Source organism: Dasypus novemcinctus, chromosome 4 (assembly GCF_030445035.2).
Source record: "Dasypus novemcinctus isolate mDasNov1 chromosome 4, mDasNov1.1.hap2, whole genome shotgun sequence".
Taxonomy (NCBI): domain Eukaryota; kingdom Metazoa; phylum Chordata; class Mammalia; order Cingulata; family Dasypodidae; genus Dasypus; species Dasypus novemcinctus.
Window position 1 is genome coordinate 784,295 of NC_080676.1, and position 18,031 is coordinate 802,325.

An 18,031-nucleotide genomic window follows, 5' to 3' on the forward strand; every position below is an offset into this window, starting at 1 on the left:
TGTTGCTCTTTATATTGTGCAATATCACTTATAAATACAAATACAAGAGCATTTATCTTGTATGTGGAATCATGAAAGTTACACAATTCTTGGTTCAAAACTCTATTTCAACGTGCAGGTATTTAGTTCTTACCAGAATAGTGGAAACCTTAAACAAAACTTTTTTATTTTATTTTTCCCCACCCTCTTGTTTGCACTTGCTGTGTCTGTTTATTTTGTTCTCATCTTCCTTTTAGGAGGCATGGGAACTGAACCCAGGATATCCCATGTGGGAGGGATGTGCCTAATCACTTGAGTCACCTCTCCTCCCATCTTTGTTATATCTCTCATTATGTTTTCCCTCATTATGTCTCTTGTTGCATCATCTTGTTGCATCAACTCACTAAGCCAGCCCATCACATTGGCTCACTGTCTTGGTTGCCTTCTTTAGGAACCGATCCCAGGACCTCCCATGTAGTAAATGAGAATTCAATTGCTTGAGCCACATCTGCTTCCCTCAACTCTTATTTTACTTTTTAAAATATGTATATTTTTTATTAGAGAAGTTGCGAGTTTGCAAAACAATTATGCATGAATGTGCAGGATTCCTATACATCACACCTCGATCAACAACTTACATTGTTGTGGAATATTTATTACAGATTATGAAAGAACATCATCAGATTTTTACCACTATGATCCATAGTGTACATTTGGTATATTTTTTCTATATACCGCATATCATTAGCACAAACTATTAGTATTGTACATTTGTTATAGTTCATGAGAGAACCATCACATATTTGTACTGCTAACCACAGTCCAACTTCCACTACATGGTTCACTGTGTAATACAATCCCATGTCTTGAACAGTCTATCCAAAATGTATACTCAGTGGCTCTCACTGTCATCACATAGTTGTGCGTTCATCACCTCAGTAAATTTTTGAGCATTTTCCCTAGTTCAAAAGAATATTCCCATACCACCCCTGTTATGGAACCAGATATTATATCTGCTTTCACAATGATGCAAGATTACAATATTGCTGCTAACTATAGTCCATAATTTACATTAACTGTATTTTTCCATGCATCACCATATTCTTACCACTTTATAATTGTGATGAACCTTTGTTCTAGTTCATAGGAGAACATTCTTGTATTTGTACAATTAACTACAATCCTCATCTACCTCTGGGTTCACTATAATTTTAGACTCTAGAGTATTCTCTGCATTACTTCCAATGGACATTTATATCCCTAGACTACCCCCTTTAGCCACAATCCCGTTTATAAACTGGCTGAGTTATTCTCTCTATAATGTGTTACCACTGACTCTATCAATTTCCATACTTTTACAGTCAAGCTAATTAAAAATTCTACATACATTAAGCATCAATACACCTCATCCCCCATCCTATCTGCTAATAATGTATACTCTAGTTTTTAACTCCCTGTGTTTATTTTTCATATTTAGTTCATATTGGTAATACCATATAGTTCATATTGGTAATACCATACAATATGTATCCTCCTGTGTCTGGCCGATTTCACTCAGTATAATGTCCTCAAGTTTCATCCATATTGTCATATGTTTCCCACGTTCACTTCTTCTTACAGCAGCATAGTATTCCATCATATGACCTTCTGTTTATCCATTCTTCAGTTGATGGCCACTTGGGTTGTTTCCATCTCTTGGCAATTGTGAATAATGCTACTATGAACATCAGTGGGCAGTTATCTGTGTGCATCACAGTTTTCAGTTCTTCTGGGTATATTCTTAGTAGAGGAATTGCTGGATCATATGGCAGTTCCATACTTAGCTTCCTGAGAAACTGCCAAACTGTCTTCCACAGAGGCTGCACCATTTTACAATCCCAACAGTGAAGGCATGCTCCTATTTCTCCACATCCTCTCCAGCACTTATTGGTTTCTCTCTCTTTTAGTAATGGCCATTCTATGAGGTTTGAGATTATATCTCATTGTAGTTTTTTTTTTTTAAGATTCTTTTTTTTTTTATTTCTCTCCCCTTCCCTCCCCTTCCTGTTGTCTCCTTTCTGTGTCAACTCACTCTGTGTTCTACTGTGCCTGCTTGCACCCTCAGTGGCACTAGGAAACTGCAGTCTCTTTTTAGTTACATCATCTTGCTACCCCAGCTCTCCCTGTGTGCTGCACCACTCCTGGGTGCGCTGAGCTTTTTTCACGTGGGGTGACTCTCCATGCAGGGTGCATTCCTTGCATGTGTGGCCTGGCACTCCCTGTGTGCGGCAGCTGTGTGCATGGGTCTGCTCACTACACAGTCAGGAGGGTCTGGGGATCAAAACCTGGACCCAGGGAGACTTCTTCACGGAGAGTCACCGTGGTTTCCTGCTTTAACAGTGCTTGAACGGAACCCAGCGCTTGCCCGTCGGCCAGCCACCCCCAGCTGCATGCCACCATCCAGTGTCGTGCAGCTGCCGCTTCTCAACCGCCCACCATGATGACCACATCCCCGTCGCAGGTGCACCAGAACTACAACCAGGACTCGGAGGCCGCCATCAACCGCCAGATCAACCTGGAGCTCCATGCCTCTTACGTCTACCTGTCCATACGAGGCGGCCGAATCTTCCTTCAGAATATCAAGAAACCAGAACGAGATGACTGGGAGAGCGGATTGAATGCAATGAAGTGTACATTACACTTGGAAAAAAGGGTGAATCAGTCACTACTGGAACTGCACAAACTGGCTACTGACAAAAATGACCCCCATTTATGTGACTTCATTGAGACCCATTACCTGAATGAGCAGGTGAAGTCCATCAAAGAACTGGGTGACTATATAACCAGCCTGCGCAAGATGGGGGCCCCAGATTCTGGCTTGGCAGAGCATCTCTCTGACAAGCACACTCGGGGAAGCAGTGATGAGAGCTAAACCTTATGTTGGCTTCCTCAGAGCCACAGGGTAGTGGTGCATGTGTGTTGGGTTTACCTTTTCTATAAGTTGTATCAACGTCTACCAAGTTCTTTCATTGGTACCATTCCTTTGAATAAAGTTATTTGGTACCCCCCCCAAAAAAAACACAACAAAACCTGGACCCTCCCATATGGCAGGCAGACACTCCATCATCTGAGCCACATCTTCTTCTCTCTCATTGTAGTTTTGATTTGCAGGTCCCTAATAGCTAGTGTTATGGAACATTTTTTCATGTGCTTTTTTGCATTTGCATTTCCTCTTGAGAAATGGCCATTTAAGTCTTTTCTCCATTTTTAAATTGGATTCTTTTTTTATTTTTTGAGTTGTAGGGTCTTTTTATATAGCATGGAAATCAAACCCTTAATGGATATTTGTTTCCAAATATGTTCTCCCATTGAGTGGGCTGCTTTTCACCTTCTTGTCAAAGTCTTTGGAAGCAGAAATTGTTTTACTTTTTGATATGCACACATTTGACAAACACTCCCCCTTTGCTTAATCAGGAAGGGCTAGAGGGAAAGGAACTATTAATGGCCCTATCTTTCCCTGTCCTTTTCTCATCATTTTCGCTGTAAGAGGTTGACTTACAGGAGGAAGAAAGGATCTGATAGGAATCCTGGTTGTATTGTATTTCTTAGAAGGCTATTTTTTACCTCCTACTTTGGAAGTAGCTCTAGTTTGAAAGGAAAGTGTGACCTTTTGGAGTAGTCAGCCTCTGCTCAAGTGATTGAGGTTAACATGGTTACCCTTGTATTCATGTTGAGACTTCCTGAACTTCCACCCATCATAGAGTCATTGTAATTTTGTGCTCCTGGAATGTTGTGAATGTGACATGCTAATGGGGTGGCAAAGAATGGCAGACTTGCATAATGTGTGCATCTCCTCAGCTCCACTACATTGTTGTACTTCACAGATAAAACACAGTGCATGCCTAATGAATTTGGACACATGAATAGAAAACCCTGCTTAATAAACAGTTGCAGTTGTCATCAGATCAAACTATTGTTATCAAATAAGGATGTTGAATTTAAGCCCCCTATATCCACAAAACAATCACCTGAAAAATATACACAGAAAGAATTGAGAAGGGACTAAAAATGGTTCACTTCATAAATCAAATCAGTATGAAAGTAGGCAATAATGAAAGAATTGAGGTGTAAAAAAGATTGAAGACTTGCAAAACAAAATGGCATAGCTATATTATATTTCAAAGGAGTTTTTAACAATCATGTAGGATTGACCATTCCCTCCCATGAGGTGTCAGTGCCATGTCCACCTCCCAGACACCACCACCCTGCTGAGTAAGAGGGACACAGAGCACAGATTGTTGACTTGGAGAAGGAAGGGAAGAAGACTTACTTTCTTCATGCACAGCTTCACTCTCTACTTGTAAGGACAGGAAAAAGGACCTTCCAGTGAGTTCTCTGACTTGTGGAAGGGAGACAGCTACAACAAAGTACTGGGCAAAACTGAAAGTAAGGAATGAAAATAGGATGAAAACAATCTTTCCCTCAGCATTATAGATGCCAATAATGTACCTTATTATGCTTTAAGCAACAGAACATTTTCAGAGAGAACCACGCTATCACTTTAGTTGTGGATCACTGTGAGTCAGAGCATGTAGAGTTATAGAAAAAGGAATTGGATATTTCCAATGTAGATATACTGAGCTCTTTCACATTCATATATCATTAAGGTTTCCAAACTAGAAATGTAGAAGCCACTGTGGCATTCTAGGTTACAATTTCTGATAAGGAACTAGAGAGAGCTGTAAGCCACATCAGCCTGTAGTTCTGTGGGATCCTCAGTAATTTTGTGAAAAGTGTAGAGGGTTTCTGAGACCAGAATACGAGGAGAAACCCCTGAGGGTGACCACAGCCTGGATTGGTCCATTTCTTGTGATGACCTCACAAGGAGCCATTGTGCTGGAACTCTGCACCCCTTTATAAGGCCCTGCACCTGAGCTCAGGGTCCACTTACCCAGGAAGCTGTTTTTGTTGACCTGTGGGTCTAGGACTGCTCTTAGGTGGTTTATTTCTCATTTGTGGATTCTTCTGTTTATTTTGTTTCTTATTTTTTCTTTTTCTCCAAATTCTTTTTTCCAGGTTTTGTTTTCTTTATTCTTTCCTTTTTAAAAAAATTATTTTGCTTTTTTTTTTTGGCTGTTTTTTAAAAATCTTTTCCTTTTTCTTTTACTCCTGTTTATTTTTTATTTTCTTATTTATTTTGTTATTTTGTTTATTTTTTTCTAGCATTTGATTTCTTTTTTGTTGTTGTTGTTAGATCAGTTATTCAGGTAGACTTTGGAAGAGTTTGTGGTTTTGGTGATTTTGACCATCTTGTCACCACCTCTTCCCCTTGGAAGGTCTGCCTAGAGTCAGCAGTCCTCCAGCCCAGCATAAACTCCAGCATGCTGCAGGCTCTCGCAGCCACAAATGCTGAGGAGCCCACCTCAAGAACTATCGGTTCCTGAGAACCATAGGAAAGGGGGCCTTTTCTATGATGAAATTAGCACGGCACACCCTCACCGGCCATTAGGTGGCTGTGAAAACCATACAGAAAGATGAAGACCCCAGCAGGCTCCACATGCTCTCCAGAGAGGTGAGCACAGTGAAGACGTCGAGCCATCCCAACATCATCCAGCTGTTTGAAATTATTGAGAACAACAAGTAACTCTACCTCATGATGGAGTATGCCAGTGGAGGTGATCACTTTAACTACCTGGTGGCCCAGGACCCTCTATTAGCACAGGAAGCCCAAGGGAAATTTCACCAAGTCATGTCTGCCATCAGTACTGTCACCAGAAATTTATTTCCCACAGGGACTAGAAAGACAACTTGCTTTCAGATGCTGCTGAGAATGTCAGAGTTGCTGATTTGAGCTTGAGTTATATACTTAACATCGACCAGAAGCTGACAGCCCTGTGGGGCACTCCCTATTATACTGCCCCTGAGATATTTAAGGGGCACACATACGATGGGCCTGCTGTCGACATCTAGAGGCTGGGGGTGATTCTGTACACCATGGCCAGCGGGGATCTCCCATTTGCTGCCAGAGCTTCCAGGCCCTGCAGGAGCAGGTGCTCAACAGGGAGCTCCCCATTCCAGACCACCTGACTGTGGATTGTAGGAATCTCCTCAGAAAGTTCCTGACAGTGGGTCCCTGTAAAAGAACAAGCCGCCAGAATGTGGTGAGTGACCTGTGGGTAAATACAGGCTGTGAGCACAAAGAATTGAAGCCATATGTGGAGCCCCTCCCAGATTGCCAGGACCCCCACCAGACAGCAATGATAGTTACCATGGGCTACAAAATGGAAGAGATACAGGAGTCCTTGAGAGATGTGAAACATGACAAGATCATGGCCGTCTATCTCTTGCTGGGCCACAGCAGATGGGAGCAGGAGACCTCCACCAGTGCCCCGCAGACCCAGCCCTCACCTGGCCAGAGACGCAGCCGCCCTCCTTCCTCACACCACATGGAGCAGCACAGCATGTCTGCCCCCAGGCAGCAAAGAGGCAGTGAACCTGCCATTCTCCCTCCTGATTGCTTGTCTACAGCCTTTCAGTACAGGGAGAAGGACCAGAATTCAGGGAGGGAGGCTTGGAGCCTGAGCAACACATAAGCCAGCCCCCTGCCAGGCCAGGAGTGGGAGAAGCCCACCTCTCTACCCTCCTACCAGAGCCTGCCCCCTGCCCCAGTCCACCCTGCTGCTCTCCTCTCCTGCAGAGGACCAGCCTCAGCCAGGCCTTCATGGACGAGGGCCAGGAGAGCCAGCGCATGCCAGAGACAGGGGCCTCCAAGACATCGGCTTCACCCACAGGGCTCCTGGCCCTGCCTCATGTGCACCAGTAGCCCCAGATGGCCTGGGTGAAGCCCAGCCAGGCCGCCAGGCCCTGCCCCAGGGAGCATCATCAGGAGGGTCCCCTGCTTGGCCCTGTGGTCACCGCCTTCTCCCACATCAGCTGCAGTGGGGATGGAGGACTTGAAGGAAGCACTTCTGCCCACTGTTTGCAAGGGTAAAGCCATCCCCAGGGGAACACCCCAAGTCAGGGATGAGCAGCAGAACTTGCCCTGCAGGGGGAGGCCCACCTCCCCTTCTGCCAAAAGCCAGGGCCAGCCGAGCACCTGGAGGTGATTCTGGACTTTCCTGAAGCATCACCTGTGCCTAGGGTGCGCCTGCAAGCAGCAGCACCAGTGGGGAAGGAACAACCAAGTGGGCCCTCAGGGGGCCCTGCCATGGTCACAGGACCCAGAGTGGAGGATGAAGGTCATGAGCTCCCTGGAGCCCCACGAGATGGTGCGGGAGATCTGCTGGGTGCATGACGCACTTGGCTGCGAGTGGGACCTGACGGGGCACCACGGGTTGCTGTGCATGTGCAGCATGCCAGGCCAGGCATACTTCCTCCAGTGGAGGATGGAGGTGTGCAGGCTGCCACGGCGGGGGCTCCATGGGGTGCAGGTCAAAAGGGTGTCTGAAGTAGAAACATTATAAATGTCTTTTCTGTGTTACTACAAATGCAGGGAAAGTGGTTCCTCATGGCCAATGGAAGGACTGGGTGATGGGAAAGTGGTATGGTCAGATACTTTTGGGAGTGGCACCCTGAGAGGGAGCCTGGGGGATTGCCAGGCTGGGGTCCTGGAGCCCTTCTGTACTGGCCTTGGACCCTGAGCGTGGAGACCGCTGTGCACCCTCTCTCATGTCTCCATGTACTCGCCCTTGCTGTCAGTGTGGTGCCCCAGCTCCTTGCATGGCGACATGGTGTAGATGACTCTTGTCCAGCACCTCAGCAATTTCCTGGGTGGAGCTCTGCAAAGACAGTGCCCAGGTGCCAGGCCTGGAGGCCTCAGGTCCTTCCCTGGCCCTCACCACAGGGGGTGATCCGACATGGTATTCATCTCCCCATATTTGACACACAACCCCACCTCCAGAGGTTCCAGCCCATGAGGAAAGGAGGTGACAGCTGCTGATTAACATCTGGGCAGATGATGGCCACTCCAGCACTCCCCTCCCTGCCAACCATGGTCTGGGTCTGAACATAGAGGCCCACCAGGACTCCATCCCACCAAGAGCCTGCTCCTGCCCAGGGCCTGACCACCTGATACCCCTCCCCTCTACACACACACAGTCTGGGAAGGAGAACTGCTGTGAGGCTGCCCAGACAGGATCGCCTCTAATTGCACTGCTTCAGTGAGGCCTGACACAGGTCGCTTTGCCACCCTCCTGCTTGGCCTTATGTAAGTGGAGACTCAGAGGAAGAGACACAAAGAAAAAGGACACTCCAATTTTGCTACTCCCATGTGAGAGAAAGGAGAAAGAGAGAGGAGGACTCCAGGTTCTTCTACAACTGCAGATGCACAGAGAAGGCCTGAGAGGCTGGGAGAGGTTTCAGAGACAGGAATCAGCAGAACACGGAAGTACAGAACAAGGTCCCTGGGGGGACGGGCCCATGGAGCAGCTCCAGTCTGAGGAGAGGAGCCCTGCCAGATGCCTGATTTCCATGTGGCAGCATGCCAGGATCACCAGTAGCTGCATTTGTGAGAAAGTCTCTCTGATAGTGCCTGGATCTGGACATTTCATGGCCATGGAATTGTAAGCTTTTACCCCAAATAAAATTCTCATTATATGCCAACCCATTTCTGGTACCTTGCACCCACAGCACTTTGGCAAAGTAAGAAAGGTGTAGTCTGTTTTGTAGCACAATTGCCTTCTGTCTGTGGACCTGTGAATCCCACAAAGTTTTTCTCTGCATCCTTTTCATGTAGCTCTCCATCCACCAATTCATGTTTTGTGCATTCCAAATCCAGTGCGGATATCAGCACACTGTGCTGAAGTATTTCTGACCTATGACTCCATACATAACACCCACTTCTGTGCCATGTCTCTTTTCCTCTCACACACATACATGCCCACAGTGAAAATAAAGTGCCTCCTCTTTTATTTTTCCTCTCTATTCCATAAAACATTTAGTTCGAGCACCATCCTTGAGCCTCCTATAAATGTTTGACATCAGTTAGTCAAGCAATTCAGAGCACTGCTCTAAGTTTGTAATTTGAAAGCATTAAGCCTGTATCTCTACACCCACCTACCCACCTGTGTTTTTACATCGCACCAGTCCTCTGCTCCCAGCAGTGATGAGTAGCTCTGAGGGTGCACAGTATAGGAAGAGCTCAGAATTAAGCTCCAAAGACAGGGTGATAACTTCTTGGACTTCTCTCTTCTAGGAGGAGAAAAAGTACACCTATATCAGTAAAGAATCTTGCTTTGGGCAAAGAGCTCAAAAATAGTCTCGGAAGCCTGCAAAGCATCTTACAAGTATCATTATTGTGGTGTCCCTTTTATCTGCAGAACCTCAGAAACTGTAAGTTCCTGGGAGCCTGCTTGGGCCTTAGTGAGTTTCCTGCAGCACATAAAATGCTTAGGCAAAACTTCATGTGACCGCTCACATCATGAGGTGCAGCAAAAAGATGTCTCCTCATATCCTTATCACCCATCACCACTGCCTCATTGGACATCCTGTCAGCACGCACATTTATAAGTGGGTGAAGTGACCTACTCTGCACATGACAATGTCTTCAAGGGAGGAACAGAGAGAAGAGTGTGAAGTGCATTTCAGGCTTGAGTCTGAAAATATTTGGGAGACAGGAGGCAGGGGCCTGGGAATGAAGAAGGAAATGAACTCCATGGGAGGAGGAAGCCAGGAAGTCAGTGAGCAGAAGCTTTAAAAACTATGGGGGGTAAGGGGGTGAATCAATAAGAGGCAGGAAAATGGAAAATGCATATATGTATGGAGATTAGCTAACAAGTTTAAATAATCAGTGTGAAGAAGAAATTTTGAGAGAAATCAATAAATATCACAAGACAAATGACAATGAGAATACAACATCAAAACCTATGGGATGCAGTGAAGGCAGTGCTGAGAGAGAAACTTATAGCCCTCAAAGCTTACGTTAAAAAAGAAAAAGGAGATAAAAGCAATGACCTAACTACACAACTGGAGGAACTAGAAAAAGAACAGCAAATACCAAAGCAAATAGAAGGAATGAAATAACAAAGATCAGAGCAGAAATAAATGATTTGACATAAAAAATAATAGAATTAATAAAAACCAAAGATTGGTTCTTTGATAAGAGTAACAAAATTGAGAAACCCTTAGCTAGCCTGACAAAAAAAAAAAAAAAGATGCAAATAAATGAAATAATGAAAATGGCAACATTACTACTGACCCCATAGAAATAAAAGAGATCATAAGAGGATACTTTGAACAATTGTGTGCCAAAAAGCTGGACAATGTAGATGAAGTGGAAAAATTCCTAGGAACATCTAGGATCCTACACTGATCCTAGAAGAAATAGAAAATCTCAACAAACCAGTCACAAGCAAAGAGATGGAAACAGTCATCAAACAACTTCCCCAAATGAAAAGCCCAGGACCACATGGATTCACAGGTGAGTTCTACCAAGCATTCAAAGAAAATTTAATACCAGTCTTACTCAAGCTCTGCCAAAAAATTGAACAAGAAGGAACACTCCCAAACTCAGTCTATGAAGCCAATAGCACCCTAATACCAAAGCCAGATAAAGATATTATTAAAAGAAAATTACAGACCCATTTCTCTAATGAACATGGATACAGAAATCCTCAATAAAATACTTGCTAATTGAATTCATTAACACATTAGAAGAATTATCATGATCAAGTAGGTTTTGTATCAGGCATGGAAGGGTGGTGTAACACAAGATAATCAGGCGGCGGACTTGGCCCTGTGGTTAGGGCATCCAGGTACCACATGGGAGGTCCGTGGTTCAAACCCCGGGCCTCCTTGACCCGTGTGCAGCCGGCCCATGCGCAGTGCTGATGCATGCAAGGAGTTCCGTGCCACATAGGGGTGTCCCCCATGTAGGGGAGCCTCATGCACAAGGAGTGTGCCCCGTAAGGAGAGCCACCCAGTGTGAAAGAAAGTGCAGCCTGCCCAGGAATGGCGCCGCACAAATGGAGAGCTGACATAACAAGATGATGCAACAAAAAGAAACACAGATTCCCGTGCCGCTGACAACAAGCAGACAAAGAAGACACAGCAAATAGACACAGAACATACAACTGTGGGGGGGGGGGGGGAGAGAAATAAATAAATCTTAAAAAAAAAAGAATCAGCATAACACACCACATAAGTAAATCAAAGAAGAAAAATCACATGATCTTATTGATTGATGCAGAAAAGGCATTTGACAAGATACAGCATCCGTTCTTGATAAAAATACTACAAAAGATGGTAATTGAAGGAAATGTTCTCAACTTGATAAAGGCCATATATGAAAAACCATCAGCTAACATTGAACTCAATGGTAAAATACTGAAAGCATTCCCACTGAGATCAGGGACAATACAAGGATGCCCACTGTCACCACTGTTGTTCAGTATAGTGCTAGAGGTTCTAGCTAGAGCAATCAGGCAAGAGAAAGAAATAAAAAGCATCCAAATCAGAAAGGAAGAAGTCAAATTTTCACTATTTGCAGATGATATGATCCTATACCTAGAAAATCCTGAAAAATCTACAACATTGCTAGAGCTAATAAAGGATTTCATCATAGTGTCAGGATACAAGATTGCTATGCAAAAATCAGTGGTGTTTCTATACAATTGTAATGCACAATATGAGGAGGAAGTCAGGGAAAAAAATTCCATGTATAATAGCAACTAAAAGAATCAAATATTTAGTAATAAACTTAATTGAGGATGTAAAGCACTTGTTTTCAGAAAACTACAATGCATTGCTAAAAGAAATTTAACAAGCCCTCGATAATTATAAGAACATTCACACTCATAGATTGGAAGTCTATCTGTCATTAAGATGTCAGTTCTACCCAAATTGATATACAGATTGAATGAAATCCCCCCCCAAATTACACCATCATTTTATAAACTAATGGATAACACAATTATCAAATTTATTTGGAAAACTAAGAGGCCTTGAGTAGCCAGAAACATCTTAAAATGGAAAAGCAAAGTTGGAGGACTCTTACTTCTGGACTTTAAATCATATTACCTAGCTACACTGGGAAAAAAAAGAAAAGAAAAAAAAAAAAACCCAGCAGCATGGTATTGGTATAAAGATAGAAACATAGATGAATGGAACTGAACTGATGCTTTAAAAACAGACCCGCTCATCTATGGCCCAGTGATTTTTAACAAGCCTGTCAAACCCACCTAACTGGGGCAGAACAGTCTATTCACCAAATGGTGCTGGGAGAACTGGATATCTAGCCACAAGAAAGAAAGAGGACCCCTATCTTGCACCTTATACAAAAAGTAACTCAAAATGTTCAAAGACCTAAATATTAAAGGAAGAACCATAAAGCTCCTAGAAGAAAATGTAGGGAAACATCTCCAAGACCTTGTGTTGGTGGTGGATTTTAAACCATACACTGAAAGCATGAGCAATGAAAGAAAACATGGAAAGATGGACCTCCTCAAACTTAAACACTTCTGTGATTCAAAGGACTTCTTCAAGAAGGTGAAAAGGCAGCCCACTCAATGGGAAAAAATATTTGGAAACCAAATATCCAATAAGCGTTTGATTTCCATTGTATGTAAAGAGATCATACAACTCAACAATAAAAGGACAAGTAACTGAATTTAAAAATGAGGAAAAGATTTAAATAGGCATTTCTTCAAGGAAGAAATTCAAATGGCCACAAAGCGCATGAAAAAAGTTCCATAATCATAGCTATTAGGGAAATACAAATCAAAACAGCAATGAGGATCATCTCACACCGCATAGAATGGCCCTTATTTAAAAGACAGACAACAGTAAGTGCTGGGGAGGATGTGAAGTAGGAACACTCCTTCACTGTTGGTGGGATTGTAAAATGGTGCAAACTCTGTGGAAGACAGTTTAGTGGTTCCTCAGAAAGCAAACTATAGAACTGTCATATGATCCAGCAATTCCTCTACTAGGAATATATCCAAAAGAACTAAAACATTTATGACACGAACAGGCATCTGCACACCAATGTTTATAGTGGTGTTAGTTTTTTAAAATAGATTTTTAAAAAATTTTTTTCAAAGATACATAGAGCATACAAAATGTTACATTAAATATAAGAAGATCCCATATACCCCCACTCACCACCCCCCCATTCCTCCCACATCACCAAATTCTTTCATCAGTGTGGCACATTCATTGCATTTGATGAATACATTTGGAGCACTACTACACAGCATGGATTATCGTTTACACTGTAGTTTTCATTCTCTCCCAGGCATTCAGTGGGTTATGGCAGAATATATGATGTCCTGCATCTGTTCCTGCAATATCATTCAGGGCAACTCCAAGTCCTGAAAATGCCCCCATATCACACCTCTTCCCTCTCCCTACCCTCAGCAACTTTCATTGCCACTGTCTCCACATCAATGATAGTTTCTTCCATTGCTAGAGTCACAGTGATTCTATAATAGAATACCAGTACATCCACCATAATCCATGTTTTATTCCTGAATCCTGAGGACCCTGGGATGGCGATGCCCACCCCACCTCTAACCCAAGAGATCCCACATAGCTGATGAATGGAATTTTCCTGCTTGCAGTTGTACTCTCTTGGTTCCCTGGTGTGGTGGTTGACCATCCCCACCTCCTTGTTAGCCAACATGGGCAAGTCCAATGAGAGAGTAGGTGCTACAACTCTGGTGAGGCTCAGGGCACAGCTGGCACATGACCAGTCCAGAGAGTCAAGTCTCTTGAGCATACTCCAACCCCAGTGCCAACCACTTCAGTAAAAGTGACAGGAGGCATGTGCAGAGAGGACACACCTGAGTCCAACTCTGTCACACTCAGGAGCACAAATTCAAAGTAGGACCCACTGGCAAGGCACTGAAATCCAGAGACATTTATCATGACCATGGGACCTGGGTGTCTCCATAGCCCTCAGGAACACCACTACTTGGGAATGTATCTTCTTTGGCTGTCTCTGAGTTCCTGCTGAGATGTGTGTAAGTGCACCCCTTCTGATGACCTCCTGACTCACTTTGAAGTCTCTTAGCCATATAAACTCATTTATCTCTACCATTTCCCCCTTTTATTCAATGTCTTTTTCTAGTTGCATCACCACATAGTGGTGTTATTAACAGTTGCCAAAAGATGGGAACAACCCAAATGTCCATCAACCAATGAATGGATAAAGAAAATATATAGACATTTGATGGAATACTATGCTGCAGTAAGAAGAAATGAAATTGGGAGACATATGATAACATGGATAATTCTTGAAGATATTATGCTAAATGAAGTAAGCCAGACACAAAAGGACAAATATTGCATGGTCTCATTAGTATGAACTAAATATAAATGATAAATGCATTCAGTTAAAACCTGGAGTATAGGTTATTATGAGATAAGAGGAGGGCTGAGAACAACTTCTGATGCTTAATTCCTATAGAAGTTTCAATTAACTTGACTGTGAAAGTGTGGAAATTGATAGAGTTGAGGGTAACACTTAGTGAGTAGCAGCTGGTCTACAAATGTGATTGTGACTGAAAAGGACAGTCTGGGGAAGTAAATGCCAATTGAAAGAAAGCCAGAGAATAATCTTGGGATTGAATAATACAGTGAATTCAGAGGTAATTGAGAATTGTGGTTGATTGTACAGATACAAGAGTGTCCTATGAGCTAGAGTGAATGTCATCACTATTGCAGGGTGTTTGGATGTGGAGAAGCATGGGAAAAATACAGTTGATGTGACCCATGGACTGTGGTTAACAGCAATACTGTAATATTCTTCATCAATGTCAAAGATATACTGTGTTGATAATGGGGGGGATGGAAAAAATGTGAAAATGTATGCTATGGACCATGGTTGGTGGTAATAATCTGATGATATTATTTCATAATCTAACAAATATTCCACCATGGTGTGGTGTGTTGGTGAAGGGGTATTTTATGGGAATTTTACTCATGTGCCTGACTGTTTTGTAAGTTCACAACATCTGTTATAAAAATATATTTTAAAAAATGAGGTGGGTTGGGGGAAGAATGCGTTGGTGTAGGATATAGACAGTAGTGATGGTATTTGGCGATGCTCTTCCATGGTTTGTAACAAATGTATCACAACAATGCAAGATATTGGGATGATGTTACATGACCCTTGTATGATGTTATGCATGTTTATTTTGTAAGTTCACAACTTTTACAATACATTATTGTTTATGCTCATGTATGAATTATATACTTCAATAAAAATGTCAAAGAAATAAGAAGTAGGGAGTGACAGATATCTCCAGGTTAGGAGACCTGGACTGGTTTGGCCCTGAACTTGACAGCATGTAGATTTTTGGAAATTTCCAAGGAAAAAAGTGGGGATACAGGTCATGGTAGGGTCATAGACTGAGATCATAAGACAGTGAGCTGTGGACTGGAAAGCAGGAGGCATAGGACATTCAGCTGGGAAGGGGCAATTGTCAGTCAAACTGCTGCATGCTGATGAGGCTTTGTGTGCTCGAAAACTCTAAGGAGGAGGAGGCATCCAGTGCAGTCACATGAGCCTGAACTGCCAAGAAGTGAGGAAGAGGATGTCAGCGAGATGGGAAGCATGAAAAGGACTCCAGATGCCACTGCTGCCCTGAAGATGGAGGGAGATGTGAAGAGCAAGAGAAAGAAATGCCCAGTTTGCCAAGCTCCTGAATGATGGAAGAAGTGAACTCCCCCTAGAATCTCAGGTAAAAACAGCCCTGGGGACCACTTGATTTCTACCTGGTAAGACCCTGAGCAGATAACCCAGCTAACCTAGCAGACTCCTGACCCACAGAAACTCCTGGATTGGTGGTAACTTGCTATCTGGCATAAGAGGGCTGCCCAGCATGAAAGAAAGTGCAGCCTGCCCAAGAATGGCATGGCACACACGGAGAGCTGACACAACAAGATGATGCAACAAAAAGAAACACAGATTCCTGGTGCCACTGATAAGGATAGAAGTGGTCACAGAAGAACACACAGCAAATGGACACAGAGAGCAGACAACCGGGGAGGGAGGGTAAGGGGAGAGAAATTTAAAAAAATAAAACTTAAAAAAAAAAAAAACCTTAGACAAGCTTCTTGATGGACTTCTGCTGAGTGAAACTTCAAAATCTAGACAGGAAATATCTTCCTATGTGTGATCCTACTCTCTATTCATATATATTTTAAATAGAGAAACATTTGGTTTCCAAAACAATCATGCGTGAAATAGAACATTCCCATATGCCACCCTGTTGTTGACACCTAGCATTGGTATGGTGCATTTGTTAAAATTGATGGCACTTTTATAAAATTGAACTATAGATTATATTTCATGGTTTAACTCAGGGTTCACTCTTTTTAAAAATTTATTTTTCTTTTTTTTTGTCTTTATTTTTTTACTGTTATATTAAAAATATATGAGGTCCCCATATACCCCCCACCACCCTCACCCCACTCCTTTGCCCATAGCAACAACCTCCTCCATCATCATGAGACATTCATTGCATTTGGTGAATACATCTCTGAGGGTTCACTCTTTGGGTCATGCAGTGCCATGGATTTTTAAAAAATTTTATTCTATTATTCTCTATACAAGGTAACATTTCCCTTTGTAACCAAAGTTGGATCTATATTTTAGAGATGTTACTTAAATCCACAATGTAGTGCTACCATCACCACCACCTACTACCAAAATTTTACAATCAACCCAAAGAGGAACGTTTTGTGCAGTTTAAGCCTTATCTTCCTATTCCCTATCCCCACCCCATCCCCTGATAACCAGTATTCTAGCTTCTGACTTTGAGTTTGCTTATTCTAATTATTTCATATCAGTGAGATCATACAGTATTTGTGCTTTTGTGTCTGGCTTACTTCACATAACTTGTCTTCAGGGCTCATCCATGTTGTCTACATGTATCAGAACTTTATTCCTTTTTAAGGCCCTATCATATTTCCATCCTAGCTGGACAGATTCTATACATTCATTTGATTTATTATTCTATAACAGATAAACAGGCCAAAAGATATATTCCCCCTACATCCATCTGACAATGACCACTAGGAAGAGCTGCTTTATATAAAGTCTAACAGAAAATTTTCTGCTAAGATGTGTCCATTTTAGCATCATCACATCCCCAAAGGCAGATGCTGATTGGGTTTTTGGCATTGGCATTGTGTCGAGTGATCAAGACATAGTCCCCAATCCCACAGATGCAGATGCTAACCAGCAGGTTTGGTGGAAAGAATTAGGCCATGAGTGGTTGTCTAATGCCCCCCTCTGTTTAGGAAACAATGAGCTTCTATAACAATGATGTTTTTGACAATCAGGTGTTTAAGACCGCCTCCATTCTAAACCTCACGCAGCGGTCTAGGCTGATGGGCTGGGACAATAAGAACAGCCCACTGAATGCTGAGGAGATGCCAACTATGCCCATGTTGGTCCAGGGCCTAAGCGGCCTCCAGAGGGACCTGAGCAGTTCCCACACACAGTGTTCGGGCCTCTCCTCTTTTGAGCCTGCTTTTCCTCCCTGAATTCTGTTCCTGTCTCTCTCTTGTGCCTCTCAGCTCCCACATGTCTTGGCCATCTGGCCCCCCTGTCAACAGCATAAACTTCTGCAGTCCTGGTGCAGGCCCAGCCGGGCACCTTGGTCCAGAGAGTAGCAGGAGGAGAGGAAGGAGCTGCTCTGTGTAGGGAGGGGCGATGAGAGCAGCTTCCTCTACCCAATGGGCTCAGCAGCAAGGGCTCTCTGCGCGGCACTGGGGAAGGTGGCAGGTAGGGTCAAGAGAGGACATGGTCTACAGGTGGAAGGGAGGGAAAAAGGAGGAGGTGTGTGTGTGTGTATCCATGTGTGTGCATGCATCATGCATAGCTGGGTTTCTGTGTGTCCAGGTGTCTCCAGCTTGTGTTGTTTGTGTGCATACATGTGCATGTCTATCTGTCCAGAGAGATTTTTTTTCCCCTTTATTAGGGATTTTATGGGTTTTCAGAACAATCATGCATGAAATATAGGATTCCCATTACCACCACACCACCAACTCCTTGATGTAATATGAGACATTTGTTACAATTGAGGAAAGGGCCTTTTTATGATTGTAGTATTTTTTCTTTTTTTTT

At 43.2% G+C, this 18,031-nt stretch overlaps 1 pseudogene; it reads left to right on the plus strand.

The window, feature by feature from the left end:
- The first annotated feature begins 2,455 nt into the window (after positions 1-2,455).
- Positions 2,456-3,022, plus strand: LOC101429763 (ferritin heavy chain pseudogene; annotated as a pseudogene).
- The last annotated feature ends 15,009 nt before the right edge of the window (positions 3,023-18,031 follow it).